Here is a 22,543-nt window from a genome sequence, read left to right on the forward strand (position 1 = left end):
GGGAGATGAAAATTTAATAGTCATGGGTGACTGGAATTCGTCAGTAGGACAAGGGAGAGAAGGAAACATAGTAGGTGATTATGGATTGGGGCTAAGAAATGAAAGAGGAAGCCGTCTGGTAGAATTTTGCACAGAGCATAACTTAATCATAGCTAACACTTGGTTCAAGAATCATAAAAGAAGGTTGTATACATGGAAGAATCCTGGAGACACTAAAAGGTATCAGATAGATTATATAATGGTAAGACAGAGATTTAGGAATCAGGTTTTAAATTGTAAGACATTTCCAGGCGCAGATGTGGACTCTGACCACAATCTATTGGTTATGACCTGTAGGTTAAAACTGAAAAAACTGGAAAAAGGTGGGAATTTAAGGACATGGGATCTGGATAAGCTGAAAGAACCAGAGGTTGTACAGAGTTTCAAGGAGAGCATAAGGGAAGAATTGGCTGGAATGGGGGAAAGAAATACAGTAGAAGAAGAATGGGTAGCTTTGAGAGATGAAATAGTGAAAGTAGCAGAGGATCAAGTAGGTAAAAAGACGAGGGCTAATAGAAATCCGTGGGTTACAGAAGAGATATTGAATTTAATTGATGAAAGGAGAAAATATAAAAATGCAGTAAATGAAGCAGGCAAAAAGGAATACAAACGTCTCAAAAATGACATCGACAGGCAATGCAAAATAGCTAAGCAGGGATGGCTAGAGGACAAATGTAAGGATGTAGAGGCGCATATCACTAGGGGAAAGATAGATACTGCCTACAGGAAAATGAAAGAGACCTTGTATGAATATCAAGAACTCGGATGGCAACCCAGTTCTAAGCAAAGAAGGGAACGCAGAAAGGTGGAAGGAGTATATAGAAGGTTTATACAAGGGCGATGTACTTGAGGACAATATTATGGAAATGGAAGAGGATGTAGATGAAGACGAAATGGGAGGTAAGATACTGCGTGAAGAGTTTGACAGAGCACTGAAAGACCTGAGTCGCAACAAGGCCCCCGGAGTAGACAACATTCCATTAGAACTACTGACGGCCTTGGGAGAGCCAGTCATGACAAAACTCTACCAGTTGGTGAGCAAGATGTATCAGACAGGTGAAATACCCTCAGACTTCAAGAAGAATATAATAATTCCAATCCCAAAGAAAGCAGGTGTTGACAGATGTGAAAATTACCGAACTATCAGTTTAATAAGTCACAGCTGCAAAATACTAACGCGAATTCTTTACAGACGAATGGAAAAACTGGTAGATGCAGACCTCGGGGAGGATCAGTTTGGATTCCGTAGAAATGTTGGAACCCGTGAGGCAATACTAACCTTACGACTTATCTTAGAAGAAAGATTAAGAAAAGGCAAACCTACGTTTCTAGCATTTGTAGACATAGAGAAGGCTTTGGACAATGTTGACTGGAATACTCTCTTTCAAATTCTGAAGGTGGCAGGGGTAAAATACAGGGAGCGAAAGGCTATTTACAATTTGTACAGAAACCAGATGGCAGTTATTAGAGTCGAGGGGCATGAAAGGGAAGCAGTGGTTGGGAAAGGAGTGAGACAGGGTTGTAGCCTCTCCCCGATGTTATTCAATCTGTATATTGAGCAAGCAGTAAAGGAGACAAAAGAAAAATTCGGAGTAGGTATTAAAATTCATGGAGAAGTAGTGAAAACTTTTAGGTTCGCCGATGACATTGTAATTCTGTCAGAGACGGCAAAGGACTTGGAAGAGCAGTTGAACGGAATGGACAGTGTCTTGAAAGGAGGATATAAGATGAACATCAACAAAAGCAAAAAGAGGATAACGGAATGTAGTCAAATTAAATCGGGTGATGCTGAGGGAATTAGATTAGGAAATGAGACACTTAAAGTAGTAAAGGAGTTTTGCTATTTAGGAAGTAAAATAACTGATGATGGTCGAAGTAGAGAGGATATAAAATGTAGACTGGCAATGGCAAGGAAAGCGTTTCTGAAGAAGAGAAATTTGTTAACATCGAATATAGATTTATGTATCAGGAAGTAGTTTCTGAAGGTATTTGTTTGGAGTGTAGCCATGTATAGAAGTGTAACATGGACGATAACTAGTTTGGACAAGAAGAGAATAGAAGCTTTCGAAATGTGGTGCTACAGAAGAATGCTGAAGATTAGATGGGTAGATCACGTAACTCATGAGGAGGTATTGAATGGGATTGGGGAGAAGAGAAGTTTGTGGCACAACTTGACTAGAAGAAGGGATCGGTTGGTATGACATGTTCTGAGGCACAAAGGGATCACAAATTTAGCATTGGAGGACAGCGTGGAGGGTAAAAATCGTAGAAGTAGACCAAGAGATGAATACACTAAGCAGATGCGGAAGGATGTAGGTTGCAGTAAGTACTGGGAGATGAAGCAGCTTGCACAGGATAGAGTAGCATGGAGAGCTGCATCAAACCAGTCTCAGGACTGAAGACAACAACAACAGTGTAAGCTATCTCGTGAGCTGTTACTTGTATTAGTATATTAATCGTGTAAGAATGTTTGAAACCACAGGACAAATCACAGTTAACTGCCTGCTGCTAACACACTATTGATTACACAGCATCTTGGTAATTAGAGTCCTGCATAACCGAGTAAGCGAGCACAAAATACAAGGTGGGGCGAGCACACCCTAACTGGATAGGCTGCCCGCACTAGTTCTTGTGACCGAGCATAGAAGCCGTGACCGAATACGTAGCACGTAATATCAGTGTAAGACTGCAGCCAGTACGGGCTTCTCATTTGTGGTGTGTCTTTCTCTGTAAACATGCAGCGCGAGGAAGCCAGTGCAGTGAGGCGTAAGACTGAAACCAATGTTCACAAATTGAAGAAACGGGAAGGTCTAAAAAGCCAAGTATGTTGGTTGTAGACGAAAACAGTGCGTCTACTTGGTACGTATCGTGCATAAACTGCTCCACACTATTGCATTTCCAGTCGGGAACCACTCATTTAAAGCAACACAGTTGCAAGAAACCTCACAAAGATACTACTCCTTCAGGGATGCTGGCAGTAATAAAAATAGTTTTACAGCAAAGTGTGTAGCAGTGTGTGCTAAAGATATGAGACCTTTTAATGCTGTTTCCGGTGAAGGTTTCAGAGAACTAGGCCAAAATTTAAAACATCTAGGTGGTCATTATGGAGAAGCGAACGTGCCAGATGTCATGCCACATCCCTCTACTATAAGTAGACATGTCAAAGAACAAAAAATGGCTCTGAGCTCTGAAGTCATTAGCCCCCTAGAACTTAGAACTACTTAAACCTAACTAACCTAAGGACATCACACACATCCATGCCCGAGGCAGGATTCGAACCTGCGACCGTAGCAGAGCCTAGAACCGCTTTGCCACAGCGGCCGGCCTGTCAAAGAACAAGCCGATGTAATACGAAACAGCATAATGCCTTCTGTTATTGCGGAAGTTATTAATAAAACATGTGCTGCGGCGGTTGATATGTGGACTGATTCGCATAACCAGGTTCACTATTTGGCGCTTACAACACATTACATTAAGACAGATTGGTCTCTTGTGATCAATGTTTTATTTACAACAAAATTCCCGGACGATAAGAAGACGGGAGAAATTGAAGAGAGGATGGCTGATTGGGACATTTCGCCGGACATGTTGAACAGTTTTGTTTTTGTCTCCGACCAGGGTGCCAATGTAATAAAGGCCTTGGAAAATCACTAAAGGATTTCTTGTGCTGCTCATTGTATTAAACACAGCACTTAGCCATACTTTCGATGAAGATAACTTCTTGTCAAATCATGCCCCGAACATCGCATCAACAATAAATACTGCAAAATGCATTGTAAGGTACATTAAGAAAAGTGGCCCCTGCTCGTCTTTGAAATCATCGTTGAAACTAGAGGTCTGCACACGCTAGAACAGCTTGTACACTATGCTGGAATCCTTTCACACTCAGTATAACTGAAGTTGCTGCTTTGCTGAAGGCCCCTACAGACTGAAAAATTGCGCATTTTCTGAGACCATTTAAAGAGGCAACAGATGAATTAGAAGGCGAAAAAGAAGCGACAACCCAGTTATTTCTTCTTTGGTTTCACAAACTGCAACAAATTTGCAGTGTCAATGACACTGACTGTCAGGCGAGTAATTACTGCAGTTAAAAGCACTGTTTCATTATGATACGCGATAGATTTATAACTAACTAGCGCAATTGATGTGTACTAAGAGATATGAATTTGCAACAGGACGTAAAAAGGGTTAAAAATCGAGCCTTGACTATCGTTTGTGAGAAGGTTGTTATCACTTCCAGACATAAAATTGCTACGTATCTTTGGCCGTCTTTCCGTGATCTTAATATGCTTGAAATAAATGAAAAGCACGAAATTCTTAGCAGAGTGCGACAAATGTGTGCTGCTTACGCAGGTACAACATGCAATCATTAACATAATCGTTTTTATAGTTAGTGAATAGTGTATTATAGAGAAACGGGAATGTTATAATTCGTATAGTATTTCATTAACGTGAAACACCTCGTTTTTACGGGTACGTTTCGATGGTTTTCACATCAGTTCTGCATTACTCGTCTCCTTTGTTTATTGTCATAGATCCTTCAAGTACTGTATCATCACCAACCAGAAAGAGAGATCGTTTCAAGGAATGGAGGAACAACCGATCATCCGCAGCAAATGAAGTAGATCTCTACATTTTAATGCATCCCGGAGATGAGAATGACATCGTAAAGTGGTGGAGCAGATATCAAAAAGATGTTCCAGGCCTGGCTGCAGTTGCAAGACGTATTTTATGTATCTCAGCAACAAGCGCACCTAGTGACAGATGCTTTAGTTACTAACAAATCGCAGCAGCCAATAAAACCCGGAACGCGTTAGTCATTTACTGCTGATCAACAAAAACTATAATTTTGTTTCTGTTGCAAACAAGTGAAAAGTTTGACAAGTTACGTCTATAAACGTTTAATGTTCTTTGTATGCTTTGTTTATGAAGGTGGTTGTCTTCTAGATTACAGGGACAGCCCTTATTTAATGTTTCCTTTAATGTTTCCCATTAACGAAAGGAAAAACATATCTTCTGTTTGGAAATGAGACTCTCTTCTGTCCGCGATTTTATTGATATATCATTTTATTTTCCAAGTGCTTTATCAATTTAGCTGTTTCACGTACCCGTTCTTGGAAACGTTACTTTTGTATCAAAAGAGAGAGAGAGAGAGAGAGAGAGAGAGAGAGAGAGAGAGAGAGAGAGAGAGAGAGAGAGAGAGAGAGACTCCTGGAAATTTAAATAAGAACACCGTGAATTCATTGTCCCAGGAAGGGGAAACTTTATTGACACATTCCTGGGGTCAGATACATCACATGATCACACTGACAGAACCACAGGCACATAGACACAGGCAACAGAGCATGCACAATGTCGGCACTAGTACAGTGTATATCCACCTTTCGCAGCAATGCAGGCTGCTACTCTCCCATGGAGACGATCGTAGAGATGCTGGATGTAGTCCAGTGGAACGGCTTGCCATGCCATTTCCACCTGGCGCCTCAGTTGGACCAGCGTTCGTGCTGGACGTGCAAACCGCGTGAGACGACGCTTCATCCAGTCCCAAACATGCTCAATGGGGGACAGATCCGGAGATCTTGCTGGCCAGGGTAGTTGACTTACACCTTCTAGAGCACGTTGGCTGGCACGGGATACATGCGGACGTGCATTGTCCTGTTGGAACAGCAAGTTCCCTTGCTGGTCTAGGAATGGTAGAACGATGGGTTCGATGACGGTTTGGATGTACCATGCACTATTCAGTGTCCCCTCGAGGATCACCAGAGGTGTACGGCCAGTGTAGGAGATCGCTCCCCACACCATGATGCCGGGTGTTGGCCCTGTGTGCCTCGGTCGTATGCAGTCCTCATTGTGGCGCTCACCTGCACGGCGCCAAACACACATACGACCATCATTGGCACCAAGGCAGAAGCGACTCTCATCGCTGAAGACGACACGTCTCCATTCGTCCCTCCATTCACGCCTGTCGCGACACCACTGGAGGCGGGCTGCACGATGTTGGGGCGTGAGCGGAAGACGGCCTAACGGTGTGCGGGACTGTAGCCCAGCTTCATGGAGACGGTTGCGAATGGTCCTAGCCGATACCCCAGGAGCAACAGTGTCCCTAATTTGCTGGGAAGTGGCGTTGCGGTCCCCTACGGCACTGTGTAGTATCCTACGGTCTTGGCGTGCATCCGTGCGTCGCTGCGGTCCGGTCCCAGGTCGACGGGCACGTGCACCTTCCGCCGACCACTGGCGACAACATCGATGTACTGCGGAGACCTCACGCCCCACGTGTTGAGCAATTTGGCGGTACGTCCACCCGGCCTCCCGCATGCCCACTATACGCCCTCGCTCAAAGATCGTCAACTGAACATACGGATCACGTCCACGCTGTCGCGGCATGCTACCAGTGTTAAAGACTGCGATGGAGCTCCGTATGCCACGGCAAACTGGCTGACACTGACGGCGGCGGTGCACAAATGCTGCGCAGCTGGCGCCATTCAACGGCCAACACCGCGGTTCCTGGTGTGTCCGCTGTGCCGTGCGTATGATCATTGCTTGTACAGCCCTCTCGCAGTGTCCGGAGCAAGTACGGTGGGTCTGACACACCGGTGTCAATGTGTTCTTTTTTCCATTTCCAGGAGTGTATATTGTGTGTGTGTGTGTGTGTGTGTGTGTGTGTGTGTGTGTGTGTGTGTGTGTGTGTGTGTGTGTGTGAGAGAGAGAGAGAGAGAGAGAGAGAGAGAGAGAGAGAGAGAGAGGCGTTAGATTTGTACAGTACAGTGCAGCGAGCCAGGACGAGGTGAGGTGAGACGTCAGCGGTGACCTGTCATGCTCGGTTATCCGCGTGTCCGGAATCCGGACACCAGACATGGGGCGAGTACGTGGCCGAGCCGAGTCGTGTGGGGCCGGACACGAGCGGCTCGGTCCCCCTGTGAACAGGCGAGCCGTGATCGGTCAAACATTGAGCGTTGCAGCACTCTAATGGTAATCTCCACTCTACATTACATAGTTGTTGAATGAAACCATGCACTCTGGGTTATGGCATTCACCCTACAATTATCCTAGCATTGTCCGTTTGGCCACGAAAACACATTTAATACATATTTTCTTTATTTTTCAAAAAGCTAAACAGCAAATCCCTGTGTTCCGACCACAGATGGGCCAACGGAGTGTGACCAACCACAGTGACATCCTCTGACAAGGCCGTCATTAGTATGCGGCGTGGAGAGGCGTGTTGTGAGCAGGCGCTGTCGCCTTTCTTGACCTTGGAGACGCTACTTCTCACTCGAGTAGCACCTAAATTGGCTTAACGACGCAGAGGTCACCTTGTTACAGTCCTCCCACCGCGGGAACGCCCATGACCGTACTGGTTCCTCTGCATCGCAACTAAACATGCTGACTGCTGCACTATGGATTCTATGTTTCAATTGGTTAGAACATGTATATGGGAGACGGAGCAAGCTAAATGACTGCAGAAGATTTGAAAAAGGTGAATTAGGCTGCTTCTGGAAGTATATCAATTTAAAAGGCTCCAAAAAAATTAAAATACCTCGTAGCACATAAAAATCATATTAAAGAGTGGAAATAAATCGGACCTAAATGCAAGCATAAAACCTTGTGATCATCATCTTATAAACTAATCTTATCCATGTTTTATATTTGAGGTGGGTAAGACTGGACTGCGAAAGTATTGGAAAACACAAAACAGGCTGTTTCTGGAGATTTCTTGATTAATAAGGCAGCTGAAAATCAGGTTAATGGATGGAGATAAATCGGGCACAAGCTTTGAACCGAAATGTACACACCATGTAAGTGCTACTGGCAGTCCAGTTAGCACAATAACTGTAAAAAGAGTGGAGTGCAACTTTCGAGCAGCACACACATTTCTCTAGTCAGTGCTAAGCGACGGTAAAGAGCGATGTCACTGGGCAGTGGACGATTGGAGGATGGGTGATTTGGAGTGGCGATCATTATCTACCATCGATAAGTTACAGAGGTGGTGGTGTAACGGAATCGAGCTGGTTTTCATTGTTAGAGCGTAGCCTCCTTACTGAACTTAATATAACGCTCAAAACAATAGCATATGAAGACATTTTACAGCATTGCATACTGCCGTAAGTACAGGAGCAATTAGGAGACAGTGATTGTTTTTATCAACATGACTATACACCCTGTCATAAACCAGCATCTGTGAGACAATTGTTTGTGGACAATAACATTCCTGAAGTGGACTATCCTGCCCAAAGTTTCGACCTAAACACCACTGGGGTGAGCTAGAACGTCGACTTCACTCAAGACCTCAGCATCCTAAATCACTGGTTTCAGTTATTGAGGAAGAACGAGCTGCCATTCCACCACAGACATTCTGATGTCTCTTTGAAAGTCTTCCCAGCAGATTTCAAGTTGTTAAGTGGGCAAAGAGCAGACACATCCCGCATTAATTTAACAATGTTGCACTTTTTAATAAGGCAGTTTGCCATAACACGAAGTAATCGAGAGAGATCGGTAATAATTCACATGTTAATTAAATAATATCTTTAACAGAAATTTCCATCAGTGCTTGGCAGAGCTTGATAATAATATTATAACGAAAAACACTTCTTAATGATCTGCAAAATTATATTTATTCCGTCGAAGAAAAATTCTGATTATTGCCTACGGTTTACAATTGCAGAACATTCCATTGCTTGCAATACATATCTCGCAAAATATGTGGAAACACTTTACGTAACTACATTGTCTGGATGCATGCCACAGAGTCAATGTCTTAAGACAGCATCCAACTGCATGTGTTAACCTACTGCAGGATGATGCAGGCGAACGCCAGACTGGTGTTGGTGCTTCGAAGAAGCGTACTACATTACTACATGCAGCGTAAAAAGTATGAAAATTTTCGTACAGCAAATTTTGTCCAAAGAAATGGGCCCATCGTTGAAAAAGATTCAGTTGAGCTTCCTCGATATCTCGGACCTTAGAGATCGTGTTCATTGGAAATGTGGTAAGCGACAAGGAGATAGATTGCTGACTAGTGCTTAGTAATCACATTTTCTGCCTAGTTGTCGCATTTTTACCTACTGACTTAGCATTGTGGCTCACTATAAAAGCAGGAAGACTCGCTGTAATAGATATGTCATTGAAGCTGCTGTGTACGACATGTCACCACCACGATCATCAATTTAGCCACCATCATTGAGAAATGTAAATATTACATACATTACTACTACTACTAATGGAATCTGTACATTTTGCTTGTTGTGATAAGTAAAAGCGGGGATTTCATGTTACAGAATTTGAAGAAGATGGGTGAGAGTGGGAGCACAGTACACGCTGTAGAGACTACTGACGCTGAAGAAGGGGTGGCGCCATCCGACAATGAGCGCGAGACATGTCGACACCAAATTTAGAGGGTGATGCTGACTCATGTAAAGGACTGAAAGATACATCTGCCGTCAAAATTCTCGACCATCAGACCTGCTGTACTTTGGATTCTGAAAAGCGGTACCATGTGCATGACGTACTGCGCAAGAGTGTATAACATGGAGAGAATTGCAGAATGAGGTTTTCACTCTGCAGCGGAGTGTGCACTGATATGAAACTTCCTGACAGATTAAAACTGTGTGCCCAACCGAGACTCGAACTCGGGACCTTTGCCTTTCGCGGGCAAGTGCTCTACCATCTGAGCTACCGAAGCACGACTCACGCCTGGTACTCACGTACCGGACGTGAGTCGTGCTTCGGTAGCTCAGTTGGTAGAGCACTTGCCCGCGAAAGGCAAAGGTCCCGAGTTCGAGTCTCGGTCGGGCACACAGTTTTAATCTGCCAGGAAGTTTCATATCAGCGCACACTCCGCTGCAGAGTGAAAATCTCATTCTGGAAACATCCCCCAGGCTGTGGCTAAGCCATGTCTCCACTATATCCTTTCTTTCAGGAGTGCTAGTTCTGCAAGTTTCGCAGGAGAGCTTCTGTAAAGGTTGGAAGGTAGGAGACGACATACTGGCAGAAGTAAAGCTGTGAGTACCGGACGTGAGTCGTGCTTCGGTAGCTCAGATGGTAGAGCACTTGCCCGCGAAGGCAAAGGTCCCGAGTTCGAGTCTCGGTCGGGCGCACAGTTTTAATCTGCCAGGAAGTTTCATGGAGAGAATTGATTTCGAAAATAATAACACGTAATTTTTTGTCGAATAAAGTTTCAGTTTCCAATCACAGAGTATGATGCAGTGGATCCATAAAAGATATTAATATTAGATCTCTAAAAGAATACTGTTAGGGCTCCTTTTTTAATTCACAAGAGTGTTTAGTTCTGGTGTATAAAGTCATTGGCGATCTAAAACTATTTCAGAAGTGAATGAGAAAATAATATACTTTCTTAAAAGCAAGTACTTTACAGATTCTGAACACCTTGCTGCTTTTGAAGTGCATGATAGATGTGAATGTATTTATCGTCCGAATTGTTACTTTATTAGTATAATAAACTGGTTGATTGCTATATTAAGTATATATCATTCATATTTTACACAGTTTACCCACAAAATGAAATTCAGTGGCATTACGATTTTATTAAGGCAGAAACAGCAGTCTAAACGTAGCAGTCTGATGGAGTTGTTTCAAATCTTTACCCGAAGTGTAACAACCTACTGTTTGCAATAGATAGTGCTCTAAAAAGTGTTGAGGATGACTTAGAATGTGTATTAAATTCATTTATTTCCAGTAGGTGCGACAGTATTAATTGTCGAAGTTCACTCTGAAAATTTTTATAATATAACAATTTTTTATATTGTGTTTGTTTTTCATTTCTTTCTGTACGTAATATACTCGTATTTTAATGATGAGGCAGATGTGAAAAAAGAGAGAGATCATCTGTGTAAGGGATACAGTATTTGATGTGTGAACTACAGAGGTGTGTGTGTGTGTGTGTGTGTGTGTGTGTGTGTGTGTGTGTGTGTGTGTGTGTGTGTGTGCAGTTCAATACGCCATTTTAGATAAATAATCCATATCTTTAAATGTGTGCCGTTTTCTTGCATCATCGTAATATACAGTTCATTGAATATAGAGGTATGTATGTGTATGCAATTTTACATAAATATCATGGAAATAATGCATATCTTTGACCATGGCTTCACTTTTACGGGTTATTTTAACGTTACGCCAGAGGTATGTGTGTGTGCACAATTTTACGTGAACATCAGAGAAATAATGCACATTTTTGACCTTTCCGTTATTTTTAAATATCATTTCAGTATTACGCTTTGATTGGCTGGAGGAGAGAGAACGGGAGGGTGAGGTTATTAACTGCAGCTGGGCTAGTTCCACCATTTTGTATTTTTTAATGTTCACATTTGCATAGTTGGGCTAGTGTCACCATCTTGGATTTTGATTGGCTGTAGATAGGGGAAGAGGGTAGGGAGTGGGAAGTGGTTGGTGGGAGGTTGAAGTGGAAGAGATTAAAAGGGCGTGGCTTGTCACATGAGAGATAAAAGGGGGTGTGGCTACTGCCATCTAGGACTGTGAGGTTAATAACCTGGGTTACATGACATAAACAAGTCCAAACTCTGTGTCCTGAGAAGGAAGTGTGTGGAGTCTCCATAGACATACCACTATAGGTATTGCATGATTCAACCAGCCAGCCAAATGGAGAGCCACAGTGAGGCCCCTTTCAAATTCTGACAGGTTTTAACTCTGCCTCGCACAAGTACATGGCAGCCTCATGTCCTTCACAGTGATTTTACGTTGTTCTTGCCCAGTATATACCCTTGCAGGCATGGTAACAACACTAAGTACGACCTCCACTAATGCACTCTGATGGCAGCTCTACCTGTTACAGAGAGTTGCATTTATGATCAAGTACATACAGTCGATGGTGTGAGCGTACATGAAGTTACGTTGACGTCCAAGCATGTTTTCTCGCTACTTCACTTTTTGGTCTGTGTAGCTCTCTTATGAGGGTACTTCAGAAAGTAAATTACACTTGTCATACCATGCCAAAACCATTTAGCACCAAGAGTGGTACACTGTCTGAAGATAGTACATGCTCTGGGTTTCCAGCGCGCACATTTCTGCTGCGGTACAAATAACAGATGCATTACAAGGGTGCGAGCAAAATGATGCAGTACCGTAAACGTATTCCAGAGTTGAAGTAAGCAGGACAATTTGATTCTTAAAAGCAAAATGTCTAAACTGCACACAGGTTCACTGTGAAAAAAAGCAATGTTGCGTCCAGCTGTACTGAGATAGACCCAAAAATTTGAGCAGTGCCACACAGATGTGGTTGTTACTAATCAGGTAAAAAGGCTGTCGACATTGTCCACAATGACAATGTCCAGGCAATCAAGGAAAAGATTCGGAGCAATCACATAATTTTCTAACGATGAATTCAGAAAGCAGTTCTCGAATGGCTCTGTGACCAAGGAGCGGATGTCTATCTTTGAGGAGCTGAGCAATTGGCAGAACGTTCCAGTCATTGTTTACAGGGACTTGGCGACTATATCGATAAATAGTGCCATGTATCTGCATCACTTTAAAGTGTAGTACAGCACACAATAAAAGTTATTCGGGATGAAATAATCAGTAACTTACGTTTTAAAGTTCCCTGTAACCTGTAATTTTTATAGTTGTTAAGTTGATGGTTACAGAACATGTTAGTTCATTAGCAATTTGCCGTGAATAAGAGATTTCCAAACAATGTTGGAATATTGTCTGCGTTAAAATATGTGTACCACATTAAAGGGATGATATTTGCATGCTAAACAACAGTTACTGTTTACTTTTGAAGACACAAGAACTATAGCATTGATTTAGGTATATTGCACAGTGTGGGAAAGTAAACACTATATCTGTATGTCTATAGGGCTGAGCGACAAATAAGTTCCCCCTCGCCCCCCGTCACTCGGCCCAAGTCAAGCTGCAGCACCTGGCACATGTCTGTGTATCCCAGACAAAGAGTTGCGCAATGAGCTAAAGAGAAATTAAATGAAACTTCCTGGCAGGTTAAAACTGTGTGCTGGACCGAGACTCGAACTCAGGACCTTTCCCTTTCGCGGAACACAGTTTTAACCTGCCAGGAAGTTTCATATCAGCGCACACTCCGCTGAAGAGTGAAAATCTCATTCTGGAAACATCCCCCAGGCTGTGGCTAAGCCATGTCTCCGCAATATCCTTTCTTTCAGGAGTGCTAGTTCTGCAAGTTTCGCAGGAGAGCTCCTGCAAAGTTTGGAAGGTAGGAGGCGAGGTACTGGCAGAAGCACCGCTGTGAGGACAGGGCGTGAGTCGTGCCTGGGTGGCTCAGCTGGAACAGTCTGCGTTCGGCAGGCCAGCAGTGCGCACCGCGCTCGGCCGTCCACACGGAGTGTTGTTTTGTTTACTTCGTCGTCTCCGCGCTTCTCTGTCGAACACGCTCTAATGGCCAACTCTTACAGGAAGAACACTCTTAAGTTCACCTTCTCAAATGAATACGCACGACCCAAAGCACTGGCCGTCGAACGCTTCCTACGCGAAGACGTGAAGATCCCCCGTGACGAACTCATCGGCATACACCTATCGATCATTAGCAGCGTCGTTTATGTTAAGATGACTTCCGACGCTGCCTGCAATGAGATTATTCAAAGGACACGACATGGACTAAAATTTCGGCACTCCGACGGAAACGTCGGGCCTGTGGATGTCGACCATGCAGGACTTGGCCTTCGGACGATCGGTGTATTCGAACTGCCTTTCGAGGTGAATGAAGATGAGGTCATCGCGGCGCTAAGCCCGTTCGGAAAAGTCCAGAGCCACGTAGCCGAGACATGGGCACAGTTTACGACGTATCCGGTGCTTAATGGTGTGAGACAAGTCCGAATCGATCTCAAACGGCACGTTCCATCGTACATATGTATCTGCGGCTGCCGTGCGGTAGTCATTTACGACGAACAACCTCGAACATGTTCCGGTTGTGGCAAAGAAGGCCACGTCCGTAATGAATGCCTGCAACGCCGCATCACACAACTAAGGCACGACGACACGAACACCGACAGAACCACGACCACCCTTCCAGTCACCTATGCGGCGACACTGCACGTCCAGCCCTCACAAGACACCATTCATGAGCGTCTCTCTGGTCCAATACACCCGGAGGCGTCCCAGCACCTTGTCACCGGCGATGCCACCCGTCAACATGTCCAACAGCCGGACACGCCCACGCTAGAAGATCACAAATATACCAACGAGACTGTTCTGGAGAATGACGACCGCATCATAACACCCGCGGCTTTTGTACTGGAACGACGTGAATCTCTTACTTCCTCAGACACCGAAACTCATTGCCGAAAGCAGAAGTCGCCCAAACGACGAAAAAAACGCCGCAAGACATCAGAATCGACCATTGAGCACCCTCCACAGGACGAAGAGATGGCACATCGCTCTGACGGAGAACACGATAACACTTTCTCCTCTGCCACGGAGACGCGTCATCCACAAGACGGTGAACCGTCCAACAGAGATCGTGAGCAAGTCCCGCGCCCAGAAGCCATGGAACGTAGCACGCCTGTTTTCACCGACGCAATTGAGCCGACTTGGCCAACGCTGCCACCTCTCGCCGATATCAAACCTGTCGGACATTTTTCATGGGTTGATTACACGGATTTCCCGCCTCCATCCGATGCGGAAATGAGATCTGTTCCTCCGTTAGACCAACACTAAAATGGGGGAAGTTTCTACGGCGACTCTTGCGACTTCTAAGGACTTAACGCATCCACCACAACAATCTTCACCAGCTACGAACCTATCGGCAGCACGGATCTCCCATCAGGCGTACCGAATAGCTACTATCAATACTAATAATATCGGCTCCCACGTTAAACTTCAACTGCTCCGTGACACGCTAAGAGCAGCGGACATCGACATCGCACTGTTACAAGAACCGAGGACAGCAACTTGGACTGGGTGTTATGGATATGAGACGTACGCCGCCCCTGCAGCTATGGAACACACAGGCGTAGCCATCCTCCTTCGAGAAGGGATCGCAGTTTCCGATGTCGCATACCTCCCCCAACGGCGCGAGGAGTGGCCATAACAGTTGAAGAACTCAAAATCATAAATCTCTACGCCCCATCGTGCACTGATAAACGGAGGAACCGCTCCCAGTTCTACGCAGAAGATATCACGCCTTTATTCCTCGGCCGATACGATCACCTCATCTTAGGAGGAGATTTCAACTGTGTTCTCGAGCGCACAGACCAATACTCCCATTTCACCAGATGTTCGGAACTTCGCTTCCTCGTCCGTCGCCTTCGTCTCCTCTATACTTGGCGAGTGGTACACGGCGACCGCCCGGGGTATACACACATCACGAGCCACTCTGCCAGCCGACTTGATAGAATATACATCTCTGACGCTCTGAAATCAGTTCTCCTCGAGGCGGAACGTTGGCCGTCTGCCTTTTCGGATCATAACATCTACATCTGTACCATGAACCTACGTCGACAATCTATATGGCGCAGTGCAAGACCTTGGAAACTCAATGTCGCGCTACTGCAGGACCCTGAATGTCGACAACAGGTCACCGACACGTGGCACACCTGTGTTCAACGCATTATGCGTTACGAGACCACACTGCAGTGGTGGTTGCTGTGCGCCAAACCGGCCATCCGACGCACATTGACACACTATGGCAGAGCCAAAGCCAGGTGGAATCACCATACGACTGATTTCTACTATAGCACTCTACGTCAACTCATGGATCATCCTCCATCCCCGGATCGTCTAAAAGAAGCTCAACGCATCAAGGCAAAGATTTTATCCTTGACCAGATGCCGTCTAGAGGGAGCCATTGTACGAGCACGCAGCCAAGATAGGGTTAACGTTGAAGAACCTTCTATGCATCATATTGTTCAAAATGTACGTCGACGCCGACAGGCTTTCATGACAACTTTAGACTTACCTGATGGACGACGGTTGACTTCGCAAGCTCCCATTGCGTATGCATTCACAACGCACTATAGACTTTTCTATGAAGAAGTACCTGCCGGTGCAGAGGCCATTGCTGAGGTTGCCCAGGAGACACCTGGTACTCTAAACGCAGCAGCTGCAACCCTCCTGACTGCTGAAGTGACCACCGACGAAGTCCTAGGCGCTGTGGCCAAAGGGTCTCTAAAACGATTTCCCGGCCTGGATGGTTTACCCCTCGAATTTTACAGAACCTTCCAAGATTTGATGATGCGACGATGGAGAGACATGTACTGGGAACTTCTGTCCGGCGCGGCGAACCCGCCACCAATGTTCATGGAAGGCTTACTTGTACCAGTCCCGAAACCCGCAGGAGGAACACGACTCGACAGTTATCGGCCGATCACGTTACTCATTTCCGACTACAAGATTTTCACACGCCTTCTAGCAGTTCGACTCAAAAATGTCTTACGAGACATTGTTTCCCACGAACAGTGAATATCGAGATGTGATCGCTGTGGCAACACACTCGCGACTGCCAGGCGCTTTAATCTCCATCGACTTCAAACAAGCGTTTGACCGCGTCAATCATGCATTCCTCAACGCAGTGATGGACCGAATGGCAATTCCCCCGACGTTCACCCAAGTGATTATGCGGCTCCTTCGTGGAGCAACGTCCAGACTTCTCGTCAACGGCAGACTTAAAGAACCTATACGGATTGAATGCTCAGTACGGCAGGGTTGCCCTTTGTCGACGGTGCTTTATGCCATTGCGATGGAACCACTCATTTGCGGATTACGGCGACGTTTGACAGGTATTCCACTCCGGGATCATATGTTCCGCTGCCGAGCTTACGCGGACGACTTGGCCGTCGTCGTACGTTCAGCGGCTGAAGCACAAGCTGCGATGCAATGATTACCCGTTACAGTGCAGGGGCAGGGAGCGCTATGAACGTGGCAAAATCATGCGCCATGAAGATCGGCCGCGGCCTTCCCGCAGACAGCGTAGTCCCATTTCAACTGGTGGACACCCTTCTTTGTCTCGGGTTGGTGTACACGCGAGACATTCGCCGCACCTCGGCGGTCAATTTTCGGGCACTACTGCAACGCATCCGGGCCAACATACAAAATCACATACTACGCCCGCTGAATATGTGCCAAAGAGCCACCTTCGTCAATACCCATCTGGCAGCCCGGATACCCCATATAGCGCAGATTCTGCCCATCACTGCGACAATGGCGGCCAGATTACAGGCGGCTTTCGGCTATCTTATTTGTTCTGGACACATCTTCAAAGTCCAGTATGAAGTTCTCACCTTACCGAAGCGGGATGGTGACCTCGATCTGGTTAATGTGGGAGCCAGGACTACGGCACCTTACACCAATACTATGCTCCGGTTATGGAAAAGCCAAAATGCTAGTTTTACTGGAATGTTGACCACTAAGCTCGCGCCTGTTTCGAGACGCCCACCGACGTCTCTGGCACATATCCCACCTCCGATGTCACATATCGGCCGTTTCTTTTTGGAGTATACCTACATACGCACCGAGATCCCCAGGACCAGGAAGACGACCACCCGCGACATCTATTGCCTTCTCCGAAAGTCTCCACCCCGCAACCCCGTCGAAACACGTCACCTCCAGGTTTCATGGCCTACAGTTTGGAAAGCGATCCACCAACCATATCACACCACTGATACCACCTCTATGTGATACCTTCTCGTCAACGGCAAGTATACTACAAGACAGAAACTGCATCGCATCGCACTGGTGGACTCACCCCTGTGCCTCAAGTGCAATGCCGAACATACGGATTTACATCGTTTTGAATGTGGGCCAGTAGCAGCTGTCTGGACCCTCGTACAGAAGATTGTGGCTTCCTACCTCCGAGTACCACCACATCACGTTTCTCCTACCATGATGATATATCCCGACTCGACCTACTTTCCATCGGCTAAGTGGCACGCAATCACATGGATCAGTGGCATGGCTGTCAACTACCTCTTCCGGGACGACATCGTCGATCCGGTGGACTTCTGGACACGCCTCCAAGTACGTCACCACACCCTTCGCCGACATCGACACTGTCGGGCCACTTTCGCGAACTATTTACAGAGTATTTTCACCAACCCGCCTCAAAACTGGAACCTCAACGAACTGTGCCAGCCAAGACTGGACGATTCCACGTTCCCCTTTAATGATCAATGATAGAATTCATTTTGTTCTGATGGCGCACCAAAGTGGAGCATGGTGCGGAAAGTATTCCTCTTTTATTTCATTCTCTTTTCTCCTCCTCTTCTAAGTTTTTTTTCTTCCTTACACATGTAACAAACAAATAATTAAATAAATAAACAAATAAAAAAAGAAGGCCATTGCGGAAATATAGCTACCTTTTATGTTTTACGTTTTCAAAGGATATTGTTATTTTATGAATAATGTCGTCTTTTATTTTCATACACAAGAGGTTTTTATTTGTTTTCTCCTTACCTGCAACTAAGAAAAAAGAAAGTTGAAAAAAGGTTGGAAAAAAAATTGGAAAAAAGTTGGTAGAGCACTTGCCTGCGAAAGGCAAAGGTCCCGAGTTCGAGTCTCGGTCCGGCACATAGTTTTAACCTGCCAGGAAGTTTCGTATCAGCGCACACTCCGCTGCAGAGTGAAAATCTCATTCTGGAGAAATTAAATATTTAAATAATATTATAAGATTTGGCAACAATATGTAAAACTATCTCAGTGTTAAATGTTTTGAGTCGCAGCGAGATCCACTGATTACTTTCTATAAGAATTCACATTTCACAAAATTTCTAAGGTATGCAGTATTAGAGTGTTGTACTCTTGGAATTAAGTTCAGTTAATAACAAAATATATAGTAGAGGTTCTTATGGAGCTAACCTTTGACTTTTTCAATCATTAAGTGTAAACTGATTTCTCGACCAACAGTCTGATAAACTAACCTTTGTAATTAAGAAACAAAGGTAAACTGGTAGCACTACATTTGATATACTGTATGTCATAAAGACGTTCAACCAACTTTCACAATGATACTGTAATTTGATCGAAGTAGACAAATTAGGAAAGACACAGTTGAGAAGTCATTATCTACACTTCGTTCCATTTGAAACATTCTGGACATTAGAGTTTAGAAGTTATCGAACTGATAATTTTTGTAGCCCCGTGTAAGGCTTCAAGCTACTTTGTACGTTCACCACTGTCAGCACCCCACCCACTCACCCTGCGCTACTGTAGTCGGTACACCCATCACTACCACTGCCACTATAGCTGCTGCTGCTGCTGCCTGCATTATGTCGCAATGTATCACAATGGGATTTTTGATACACCACGCCAGCATCGGTACTCAAGGTCAAGCAAATAAGTTACGTCAAAAGTGCTTAAAGTATTTGTTAATTTAATGTGTCCAATTGTTAAAAATAAAGTATACTCAAAAGAATGATATGAAAATTAAAGTCGAACCATTTTTTGTGATAATCAGGTAGAACTAGATAGTAGCTCGAAGATACAATACACGGTTGATGGCTATGTTAAAATAAAAGCAGAACCAACTTCTGATAATGATGTGATAGAATCTGAGGTTAGGAAGGGAAAAGTAGAATTGTTGAATGTGTCAGATAGTGAAACTGAATTTGAGGGTTCAGGGCTTCAAACGAGTCAGATAATGCAAGAGGCTCCATTGATACCAGTTGTTATGCAAAATGGCGATGTAGGAATACAAGATTAGATCCAGTTGCTATTTGCTGAACGACAACCCAGTAATAATGACTTTCAAAATAAAATAGATTCTAGCAAATGAAAAACTGCAAAATAAAACAGAAACCAGTCATAATGAACTAAGGGTTGAATTTAAATTGCACAAAGATTAAATTATAAATGATTCTAATTACAAGGTCTTAAAATTAAAGTAGTGCAAAGGTAGTAGATGAAGAAGGTGGCAAAGATAATGAGGATGTGGAACCTTGGAGTTGTGCTAGCTTGTCAAAAGAAGTAGAGGAGCAGTTATTCTCAAGTGGTGTAGCTCATGTGGAGCAAACGAAAGCAGAAGTAGTCATCTAAAGCTTTGATGCCAATTGGTGGGCAGGTAGAAAAGTCAGCTGGAAGTGTGAGTACTGATAACCCCGTGGATCTATGTGTAAATGTAGCTGCAGCTGTAAGAGACTGTTCTAACTTGAGACAGATTTAGAAATATTTGTTTAACTTATTTCATGAGGCACCCAGACAAAGTAAAATGAGCCACCATTTATAGTATTAAATATTTCAGGCATAATAGTGCACTGTGTTTGAGAGTGGTAGCGAAGCAAATTCGTTATGGCAAGCACTCTTTGGCTGTGTTCTTAACAGGAGTAAAGTTATTTGTAATGAGAGTAAGTGGTTTAAGAACAATAGATGCTGCCGCAAAAAATCTAGATTAGCAAAGCAAGAAGATTTTGACATCAGTTGGTGTAAGAGAAGTAATTACAAATCATTCTTGTTCATTTATGTCAGTTTTGAGTTTGGATATGTTAATTGGCACCGATTTCTTAATAAAGTATTAATCAAAGGTCGACTTTGATCAGAGTCAAGTAATTTTGCGTTGCCAAACTCGGATTTAATTAACGTGCATTTGGCTATGAGCACTATGGGACTTAACTTCTAAGGTCATCAGTCCTCTAGAACTTAGAACTACTTAAACCTAACTAACTTAAGAACATCACACACATCCATGACCGAGGCAGGATTCGAACCTACGACCGCAGCGGTAGCGCGGTTCCAGACTGTAGCTACTAGAACCGCTCGGCTACCCCTGCCGGCTAACGTGCATTTCATCGGGAAGCACTTTTTAATGATACTGAAACATGGGAGCTACCCATTAGAGCAATGAATAATAGGTGATATTTGGGGGAAGTTACTGAATTCATGTGTATGTACCAGAGACTGTTTATGACAACAGGTAAATAACCGTGAAAATGCTTATCGTGTTGAGTACCCAATGATTAGGAAAGAGTCGCGACTTGGTAGCACAAATTGAAGGTCTGTGCTGTCGTAGATAAATGAAATCTTATTTTCTCTTTCATTTTTCATTCCTTCTCCTTATCCTTCCTCTCAGCCGGCTGGAGTGGCCGAGCGGTTCTAGGCGCTACAGTCCGGCACCGTGCGACCGCTACGGTCGCAGGTTCGAGTCCTGCCTCGGACATGGGTGTGTGTGATGTCCTTAGGTTAGTTAGGTTTAAGTACTTCTAAGTTCTAGCTGAGTGAAACCTTATTTCTACTTTCTTGTTTCATTCCTTTTTCCATTTCTGTCTGTACTGAGTAAGAATTACGTATGCATATAAGCTGTTATTGGACAAGAATCATCATAGTATAAGACTTATTCAGCTATTTTGACATACCTGATTTGGGAATAGCAGCCACAGGAGAAGAGCTTCCGTTAATGAATTTTCGATTTTTGTCGAAATGCTGCAACTTCAGACAAAAGCAGGAAAGGTAGTAGGTCATATGGGTTATGGTTCAAATGGCTCTGAGCACCATGCGACTTAACTTCTGAGGTCATCAGTCACCTAGAACTTAGAACTAATTAAACCTAACTAACTTAAGGATATCACACATATCCATGCCCGAGGCAGGATTCGAACCTGCGACAATAGCGGTCGCTCGGTTCCAAACTGTAGTGCCTAGAACCGCACGGCCACTCCGGCCGGCAATGGTTATAATATCTGAATTAGTAGGAAAGTATATAAATACTTTGCATGGAAAGAATTATAAAAGCTGAAGTTTTCTGAAATCTGTGAAAATGAAGTCCACATAAAATCGTATTTTACGCTGCTTATTATACTGACATGATGAATAATCATGATCTCTGCCAGATGTTTGCGTCGCTTTCATGTTGTTTGTAACTAAGAGAGTTTAATAAGCTTATGCCTTATAAAGGGAAGAAAATTCGTCTTTTAGTTACATGAAGGAGATGTGAGGACGTGTGTGAGGCTCATGAGAGAAATTTATGTAAAGAAGTCAGTAAGTTGATGTAATGAAATGGAAATATGCTCATTAGGACGACCCATTGATGTAATGACACGATGTAAAACACTGCCTGAATTAAAATCTACTTTCCAGCGTGAGACTGCTCACATAATGAACAAAATGATGAATTAAAGGGATTTTGTAGCAGAGGAAAATACATTGCTGCTAGCGAATTTATTAAAGATTTCTCTCAGAAGCAGGTTTCGCAGCAATCACATTTGACAGAAAAGATGTAACTGAAAGTGAATATAATGTGATCAGAAGGTAGACTGCCTTGGAAATGGCAGAAAATAATGATTTACTCGCCTGAAGATGACGTGAACAGATTTGTCGAATATTTAGAATTGGTAAAATGATTATAGAGTCCAAACGTAAATGTGTAGAGCTTGGAAGTTCGAAATACGAACTCTAATTATTGTGAAGACCGAGAGAATATCCTTTGAGACAGCACGGAGAGAAAAATGCATTCCGATATGAAAATATTACTAATTAGTGTATAAGGTCGCACGACGGAAATTAATTCCCATCTCTGAGGAAACTGGCATTCACCAGGCGGAAACAATAATACAGCCACTGCTTGACAAACAGACCAAAGTAA

The 22,543-nt window shown here is 44.1% G+C and overlaps 1 non-coding gene across 1 annotated transcript; it reads left to right on the plus strand.

The window, feature by feature from the left end:
- Positions 1-9,754: 9,754 nt before the first annotated feature.
- Positions 9,755-9,829, plus strand: Trnas-cga (transfer RNA serine (anticodon CGA)). Its single transcript has one exon. It is a non-coding gene; the product is annotated as a tRNA-Ser (tRNA).
- The last annotated feature ends 12,714 nt before the right edge of the window (positions 9,830-22,543 follow it).

This window comes from Schistocerca gregaria, chromosome X (genome assembly GCF_023897955.1).
Source record: "Schistocerca gregaria isolate iqSchGreg1 chromosome X, iqSchGreg1.2, whole genome shotgun sequence".
Lineage (NCBI taxonomy): Eukaryota > Metazoa > Arthropoda > Insecta > Orthoptera > Acrididae > Schistocerca > Schistocerca gregaria.